The sequence below is a fragment of the Mizuhopecten yessoensis genome, unplaced genomic scaffold (genome assembly GCF_002113885.1).
Source record: "Mizuhopecten yessoensis strain PY_sf001 unplaced genomic scaffold, ASM211388v2 scaffold716039, whole genome shotgun sequence".
Lineage (NCBI taxonomy): Eukaryota > Metazoa > Mollusca > Bivalvia > Pectinida > Pectinidae > Mizuhopecten > Mizuhopecten yessoensis.
In genome coordinates, this window is record NW_018479917.1 from 72,675 (window position 1) to 83,184 (window position 10,510).

Here is a 10,510-nt window from a genome sequence, read left to right on the forward strand (position 1 = left end):
GATTTCAGAAAGGCTTTTAAATGGGAAATGGAAGGGTTATTTCTAATATGTAATGGAAGAGAATTCCAATTGTTTACAGCAGAAGGAAGAAATGCATTTAGATAAATATTTGTTTTACAAAGAATAGGTGACAGACATGATGGGTCAGAAAGTCTGGTATTATAACTATGAACATCACTAACTGAATTAGGTAAGAGATTATACAGATACTCTGGAGTATTTTGATAAAACATTTTATGGAATTGTAACAATTTATGATTAAGTCTACGGTCTATTAATTTATTCCATCCAACTTCTGTATATAGTTTGTATATATATATAAGCTTACAAGTTTAGTAGCACCTGAAACAATCCTAGCAGCTTCCAAGTTAACATTCTCTAGTTAAGAAATATATTCTTTGGGAATGCTATCCCAGACAGTATCAGCATATTCTACAAGTGGTCTAATAAACGAAAAATATATATTTTGTAATGTTTGCCTGTCGAGTTTAAATTTTAGAGATCGCATAATATTTAATCTAGACGTTGCTTTCTGAATTATTTGTTTAACCTGTTCAACCCAACTGCAATTATTCGAAAAAAAATGGTTTTAGACCCGGACATTCAACCGTTGATGCAATATTTGTACTTCAGACTTTAATTAATAGATATTTAAGTAAAAAAGGTGGTAGACTTTACTGTTGCTTTGTTGATTACAAGAAAGCTTTTGACTTAATCGACAGATCTCATATGTGATGCAAATTGATTAAGCAGGGTGTTAGAGGGAAAATGTTACGTATAATTCAATCGTTGTATAGTTCAGTTAAGTCATGTGTAAAGCACAATGGTTTGTATTCAGATTTTTTTCCCAAATACAATCGGTCTATATCAGGGGGAAATTTTGTCACCCATTTTATACTCCATGTTCGTCAATGACTGTGAAATTCATTTCATAAAAGAAGGTTGTCCATCTATTGAAATTACTTTAATTAACATTTTTCTTTTAATGTATGCTGACGATACGGTGCTATTTGCAGAAACGCCAGAAAAGTTACAACATATTCTGGAAGCTCTAAAATCATATAATAACAAGTACAAACTCAATCTGAACACTGATAAGACAAAAATAGTAGTTTTCAGGAATGGTGGCGGGATAAGAAACAACGAAAAATGGTTTTACGACACTAAAGAGCTCCAAGTCGTCGACCAGTTTAATGACCTAGGCATGCTCTTTAATTACAATGGTAAATTTTATGTCACTCAAAAGCATGTTGCAGATCAGGGTAATAAGGCTTATTATGCGCTCTGTAATAAGTTCAAAAATCATAATTTTAATATCAAAACACCAATGTTCTGTATTCGACACTTATATTAATAGCGTCTTAAGTTACAGTGCAGAAGTATGGTGCTTTCATAAAGCTCTTAATGTTGAAAAGATACTCATACATTTTTGTAAATGGCTACTCGGAGTCAAGAAGTGTACGTGTAATAATTTAGTGTATTGTGAGTTAGGAAGATTACCATTGTCTGTATGTAGAAAACTGTTTTTTTTTCAAATATTGGTTAAAATTGAAAACTTCGAATAATTGCATTTTAAAAACATGTTACGAGGAAAGAATTTTGTCAAATGATAATTGGATTCTAGATATCCGCACTGAACTCAACAAATTGGGATTAACTTACCTTTGGGAAAATGTTAGCAATGATAGAAATATCTATACGATCATTGAGCAAAGACTTTTTGACTTTTACCGGCAGGAAATATTAACTAATATCCAAACAACTCCGAAAGGATTCCTTTATCAACATCTAATAGATATTTTTCAGTGCAATCATATTTAATAAAAGCAATTAATAACTCATACGAAAAGACTCAGCTGGCTTTAGACTTAACTTTCATGATTTAAATATTGAACAGGGAAGATATTAAAACCTTCTTAGAAAACATAGATTCTGTAATTTATGTAACTCTAATGATATTGAAGATGAATTTCATTTTATATTAAAGTGTAACTTTTATAACGACTTAAGGCGCGAGTTCATTAAGCCTTTTTATTACAAACGACCAAGTGTTTTCAAATTGATTCAGTTATTTACTACTCAAAACATTAAGGAATTGAATAAATTAGGAAAGTTCCTGTTTTTAAGTTTAAAACGTCGCAATAGCACTGTATAATATTTTGTCTCATTTTTCCTGTAAATGTACATGTCAGTATACCATATTTGATAAGATATTTGTATTATGTGTATTGTGTAAAAAAAAATATTGTGCCCGTTCATTACCTTTCCTATGTGATATAAAATATATGGTAAATTAATCATAATTAACGTCGAAACATCGACGAGTATTTTCTATATTGTAATATCACTATCAGGTGTAACATCGTATTTATTACACTATGGCAGTGTATTTTATTTATTCGTGACATATGTGCGATACAATGTATGTAACTATATCAATCCAGTTATCATTACCTGTAACGTTCGTCATTGAAAGTTATCATAGTAGTATTATCATTGTAATATACTATTGTTATGATTTCACTGTATCGGAACATTACGATGTTGGTGTGTTTCAGTGTAAAATGCTGTCTCATATTATATGTCATTTTGAAGTACTGCACGATTAATGAGTTATCACGTATGCCATTGTACACTATGCATCATATTGCATTTGACTAATATTGTATATTAGTATCATTGTAAATTTGTAATATACTGTACTATTTGTATATCTACTCTCCGATGTGTCTTACACAAGGAATAAAACAATCTGAATCTGAATCTGAGAGCTGGATAACCGAACTACTCGGTAGTGAAGCGGACGTAAAACCTATCAATCAATCAATCAATCAACACCCTCAGGGTATTTAAAACCCAGTTTCTCCTGTGCTAGGGTAGCAGAGTACAGTAGCGTACGGTGGCCATGGGTGATATTTTTATACAATGAATAACCCCTGTAATATAACATGTATCAAAATTTTTAAAAAAAATCAGCACTAAAATTGGCATATACATGATGAAGTGGACTATGTCGGCTTCATAATTTTTCAAAAAAAAAAAATCGAATTCGGTTCGAGACTACAATTTTGGGCATTTACAAATCTGTGTCTAAGCTAGCTTTTTATGTAGTCTATTTTTGTACTCAGCACATGTGTAAATATTGTGAAATATCCACCGGAATGACCTATGCTAAAACGTGAGTATTTCTGTTACCGAGTAGGCGATATTTAATTTCAGACAGGTTTTAAGAAAAACAATTCTACTTGCGGGGGTGAAATTCTGGGTTAAAAATCATGATTTTTTGCATATTTTGGTGTTTTTTTATGTGGTAACCATGGTTTTCAGAAGTCCCAAATCTGGGGAAATCACTTTTTGAAAAGAAAAATGTTCTTCTAAAAAACACCTATTCAAAATGTAGTTTATAAATATATATATATATGTAGGTGTGTTGTGCAGGATGAATCCGCTATCCATGTTTATCCGAGACATGCCCTTTATTTTTAGGGTCAAGCCATTTCTACTGTACTCTGCCACCTAGGTACAGTGTTCAGACAGGTTAAATTTACCTGTAGAAATTGCCAATTTGGATACCTTTACATTCAATTGTTACTAAATAAATGTTTTGTTGTAATTCAGATCTGCATTCCTATAACTACAGTACATTGTTACCCATCATGAATGAGACAATACATATGTTTATAGTATTTTTTCTTATTCACAGTAATAGTAACCTACATGAGCTTTCCATTTTTTTTCCAAAATAAATTTACAGAAAAGGACTCCTATAAAATACTAATAATTTTATGACGGATTTAAATATTCAATGTAGACGTAATACTGGACTGTGATAACTATAAAGAAACTTCAATAGTGGTTATGTATTTAAGTTAAAGTATTATAAACTTTAAACCACCAATACATGTATATACATTGTGTATATATGTACCATGGATCCAAGTCGGTGACTGTGCTAACAATTGAATAGGTCATCACACTCTATAGTTATTATGCTATTTGCAGAAAAGGATACTGCTTAAAACATTTTAAGTATACAGAAAGGTAACATCTAATATTTTATTGATTTATTGATTTATTGAGCAGACAGAAGGGGAGAAAATCATATCCTATCGGCCTCAGGAAATACGAAACCCTTTAGGGTCATACCATCCCGATTACCCTGCCAAAATTCCGTGCAACTAATAGCATGTATAAACTGATGAAAAGGCCAGAAATAATATGATAAAGAAAATTACCTTGTGAACTGTAGTTAACCCCAGTGCACAAACTAGTGCACTGGAGTTCACTTTTCTTGTAAACTCCAGCGCACTAGGCTACCAATTAAGTTTGCTCCCAACTGTACTGCCAGACTCGGGGACTGATAGTCCACCAGGGTAGTCAACAGTAACCCGGGGATGGCGTGGCCTTGTGGCTGGAGCTTATTCTCGTCGTTTTACAGTAAATACAAGTTTACCATCTGTTGTAGCCTAGAGTTGTAAATATGAAAAGTTATAAGGGGTCTCAAAGGCATTCGTCCGTTTCGATGTATTCTTCACTTGTCTCGGTATACTTTAGACATGCAGGTTTATGTCTTTGAACTTTAGTACTTCATATTTCTCCCCACTATATGGTATGGCTATATAATGCATTAGGACATCCACTTCAGTTTGCTTCGTGCATCTACAAATTTTATTTTTCAGATAGGTATTCATTGCTCCGTATGTGCACTGATTACTTTTTTTTTATCTTTTCGCCAAACACATAGGAATCTTTTATACTAAGTAAACGAATATGAAATCAATCAGTCAGAATGAAAACAGGCGAGGGGGGCTTTATCAAATGATGAACTTACAACTGTTTAATTGAATTATTAAAACTCCTCTGAGATAGTTTTTTTTTATATCACAGAAGATAAATAGCAGAAACTGGACGTAAAACACAAAAAAAACTAATTTACACATATGTACCAGAATCACAAACGACAATCACCAATTACACGTGCATGAAAAAAGCGGAAAAGAGAAAATGAAAGAAAGGTATTGTCAATCACTAAAGATAACTAAACAATATAGTATTTAACAACAATATAACATACATTAGTCACACTTGCGTGACTAAAGTGACCACACATAAACAGTTTATGAGCATGAATTGTTTAATAAAAAAAAGTTTAAGAATATTTGTATAGTTCCCATACCTTTTCACCTCTTATCATTGCGAGATCTATAACCTTTTATTCTTTATATTTATTAATTATTATTTGGTTTGCTGTTCTTATACATATATGATATTTTTTTGCAGGTTTTCACCTAACACACGGAGATTTATGGCGGAGTAATGTTGGTTGTTTTACTTTTCTTTGGAGTTGTGGTATCGTACTCTTGGATACATGAAGAACGAGGCTACTTTAGATCGTTTGCGGCAAACATATCATCGATCATTAAAAGTAAAAGTAAGAACGATAACTCTACTTTGATTGATAATTTGAATATTAAAGTAAATACCAGTAAAAGCTCCAGTGAGCAATGGGTCCGCATACATTACTTCAACCCTCCCCCGATGAGCTTCGTTGGTATTCTCAATCTCATGAGGAGGCAAAACCAAAGATTATTGGTATTACAGGAAAAGTAAGTTTTGCCACTTGAAGAAAATGGTTCAAAATCAGATTTCTAACTTAAAGTGTCTATAATACTACGGAAATCGGGTTTACTCTTCACACGTGCATTGTTTTCTTCTATAAACAAAGAACAGTAGATCAACAGCAGCTGCAACACTCCCGGCACTTCTTGGAATGAATAGATACAACATTCGGTAGCTTTACACTTTTTTACAGTGTACATTGTTGTAAAATATTAATCTATTTATTACAAGAAAGGGGCCACAGATTGCATATGTAAGTTTGGCATTGTAAGCCCCTCCTGGAGACGAAACTCCGTACATCTAAGCATCATTGGAAAGGGAATATAACGTTTAGTACACATACTACTATGCTATAATACTGCATATATAAACATGTTAATTACGTCAGACTTAAGTTTGTACTATGAACAATAACAAACTAACAGCTGCTGTAACTTTCATGTAAACCTGTACTTCCTAGTATCATTAGAAAAAAGAAATACTCTTTTAATAAATGCTTTATGTGCCTAATAAGTGCTATGAAATCCCTATTAGGTAATTACTTAAAACATATTTAGTATCAGAAAGAAGTGATCTTTATCTTTGGCGATTACAGCCTCTATACGAGTATCGGAATGATAATGTTCGTAGGTTTCAGATAACGTTCAGTGGTTTTTAATTTTGGAAACTGGCTATAATAACCTCAGTTAGATCGGTTCATACTTCCAGTTGATATAGGTAACCTCTTTTAATCGTAGGAATTATTCATCACTCATTTCAACGTTGAACCACTGTTTCTCAGTTAGGTCGAACGTTGTACATAGAAACGTTTCATTTATCTATTTGTTTAGAATGCCATGTTGGATTTGTAAAACAAATACACATTCAAAGTGGGTTGCGGTTCTTTGTTTCAACAGTCGTAGATGAATTAGACCGTATCATTGACTTAAGCTTCGTAATGAGTCTTTCTTTTTTAATATAATATATAAATGGATATATATATAATTCGGCTTTTTAAAGTGTCATTGATGAGGTCAAAGAGACTGTAGGATTAAAATTAATTTGATACTTTTGAAAAGTTGTCGATACCTGCATGTATTTGACGACAGTTCGACCTGCTAAATAGCTGCGTTTAGCTGACAATACGGTAGGAAAACTGAAAAATAAATAATCGTGTTTAAAAAATCAAGTTCATATGAACATTCACAATTTAAGATAACCCAGAACTTGGAAAGTTTTCATTATTCCTTATCTCATCTGTTGAGTATTGTATACATGTACAAGGAGCGTTTTCAATGCAGCGAACCTCCGACGTTCGCGCCCTTCAGGATGAGTGCAAATTCATTAATAATAATAATAATAATAAACTTTATCTATTGAGGATAAAAAAAACTGTTTAGCAAAGCTTATCTTCCACAGCGTCCTCTGTTAGTAAAAGGGTTAGTTAAATTCATGATATGATTGTAAACAAATGAATATTCAAATTATTATCACAGTAAGCATAGGCATAAAAGTAGTTGAGCTTATCGAATTACTATAATTAGACTAAATATATACACTTAAAGGGCCATTTACGTTTTTCATTAAAATTATCACAGAAGCAAAGATACACTATTTTAAGCTGAACCAATATGGTATTCAGTAAAAGACCAAATGTCTAAATTACATATATGCTAATGTAGCAAAACCTAAAAATTGACAGCATACACGCTAATATAGCGTAACTAAAACCATCAAAAAGCTATATCAAGAAGTTTCTTTGATAAAAAAAAATGAAAAATTCAAACTGTATTCCTAATGCTTCCAGTCACATTTTGTTTGAATTTAGGATGGGAGGATGAAAGTCGTGTTTCTACTGGAAAGCTGTTCCAAATTTGGCTCTCTCCCACCACAAACTGTTTTGAATAAAAAGAAGTACGATGTTTTGGTACTTGTATAAAGTTCTGGGAAGATGATATTGTACGGTCGTCATTAGAACAATTGAACTGTGAAGATAGGTGTTCGGGTACAAGATTATTGATACATTTATACACTATATAACACCTCCTTTAAATTTCAAATAATCGCAAATTGGTATCCATATCAATACATAAAACACTCCACAGATGGGTGTCAAATGGAGCATCTAAGAGCAATCTTGCAGCTTGTTTCTGTGCTTTTGACAATTTCTGTATTAGATTAAGAGAACATCCGCTCCACACCGTAAACAAAGTGGGGGGAAATACAGGAATGAAAAAAACCATCAATCTGGCTGGAAGTGGCAAATATTGACGTATACGTCTGAGTCAACCCAAACCACGGTTTCAATATTTCCATAGTACAGGTGTGATTGCTTGTTACCTGTATCTGAATAAGCAGATCTGCACTCACTACAGGTAAGATCTACAGGTAAACATACATCGGTACAGGTAGCCAGTGGGGCGCCCCACAGGTTCTCCATAAACAGGTGTTCACATATTAATGGAAACACCACACTAAGTGTCAGGAAAGTCAGCAGTAAGGTAGATTTACATGAAGCAGTGTTGTTGTCTGGTGTCCACCTAGAGGACCACTCAGAGGTATCTTCAGTACTGAGACCTTTCATGTTAAAAAAAACCCATACAATTCTCATTCTGTAGATCATCAAATCACACATAATTTAGTCTGTCCAGTATAAGTAGACAACAATTATGTTCAGCGTAAAATTTGAAGCAATACAAAAATTGATGAGCGCAGTAAAATCCATATAACGCGGGAATTGAAGTGTTCACTGTCACCTCACTGTCACCTCACTGTTTACTCACTGTCACGTCACTGTCACCTCACTGTCACCTCACTGTTTACTCACTGTCACCTCACTGTCACCTCACTGCTACTCACTGCCACCGCAATGTTACCTCACTGTCACCTCACCGTTAACTCACTGTCACCTCACTGTCACCTCACTGTCACCTCACTGTTACCTCACTGTCACCTCACTGTTACCTAAATGTTACCTCACTGTCACCTCACTGTTCACTCACTGTTCACTCACTGTTACCTCACTTTCACCTCAATGTTACCTCACTGTCACCTCATTGTCATTTCACTGTCATTTCACTGTCACCTCACTCCTCACTCACTATCACCTCACTGTCACCTCAGTGTTTACTCACTGTCACCTCACTGTCACCTCAGTGTTAACTCACTGTTACATCACTGTCACCTCACTGTTCACTCACTGTCACCTCACTGTTCACTCACTGTTTACTCACTGTTCACTCATTGTTTACTCACTGTCACGTCACTGTCCTCTCAATGTTACCTCACTGTCACCTCACTGTTCACTCACTGTTCACTCACTGTTACCTCACTTTCACCTCAATGTTACCTCACTGTCACCTCATTGTCATTTCACTGTCACCTCACTGCTCACTCACTACCACCTCACTGTCACCTCAGTGTTAACTCACTGTCACCTCACTGTCACCTCAGTGTTAACTCACTGTCACCTCCCTGTTACCTCACTGTCACCTCACTGTTCACTCATTCCTCGCACCAGATTAGTAATCTGCGAGCGAATATCAAAAATCAGCATTTTAGGTAAAGCCATTAAATGTGAAATGGGAAATTAACGCCGGAAGAATTTTTTTTTTTTTCAGCGAATGGCGAAAATTTACCGAGCTAACGTTTAATGGTATACACAGTAATTTTCTCATTTAACATATGTCTAGTTACAACAAAACTACATGCCGATAAAGGTTTACTCTAGTATTGTAGATTAAGCAGAACAAACATTTCAGTTTTCTTATAAACGTTTAAAATAACAACGAGATATAGTATGGCAATGTAGCGCACATTATGTTGTTTGCTTGCAAAGCTGTGTCATTCAAATAGATCATAAATACCATACAAAAACTGTTCAATGCTTAAATAACAGAATCCCATCTTAATCCTTTAATATCTAACACTGACATTCACATGCACTTTATTACTTTCTCTCATCACAGAAAATATAGAACTATAGGTCCAGGCGTAGGGATTATTGTTTATTATGAAAATACTATCATGATTAATAGATAAATTGAATTGGAAAGGGACGATACTGAATTGATCTTGTTAGAAGTATCTATTGATAATAACGAACTTTTACTAGGATGCATATACAGACCTGATAGTAATGTTGATTACTGGAACAAACTAGATGATACTTTGACCAGAGCTACTGATACTTCAATGGATGTGGTACTCACCGGTGACATTGATATCGATATGTTAACCCTTCTACCTAATCATCACCTTTCAGGACTCCTTACTAAACATAATTTATCTAGCCTTATTAATGAACATACACGTATAACTCAGGAGAGTGCCACTTCCATTGATGTTATCTTTACAAACAACCGAAGCATAATTGGAAATACGTATACATCACCGCCTTTCTGTAGTGATCATTCCTCTGTGCATGCATCAATTTCATATAGTGTATTCAAACGAGCAAGTTATGAGAAAAATATTCTCAAATATGAAGATGGTGAGTTTGACAGCATGGATAATACTCTTCTAGATGTTGACTTGGTGAATCTATCATTCCTGTCAAAGTAATAACAGTACGACCTTTTGATAAACCATGGATGAAAAACAACATAAGATTAAAGATGAGACAACGCAATAGAATTCACAGAAAGGCCAAATTAACAAATAATCCTCACTATTGGAACAGATTACGTATTCTTAGGAATGACGTCTTGACATCATCCGTGAAGCTAAGTCAACTTATATCAAAACCCTAGAAAACTCTTTAAATGATAATATGATTCCCCCAGATAAATGGTGGACAGTTGTTAATATATCTCTAACTTCACCAAATCTGGTCCTATCCCTCCTCTTAATAACCAAGCTATTTTACCATCCTTTTAATAAGGTAACTACATTTTTTTAAACAATAGTGAAA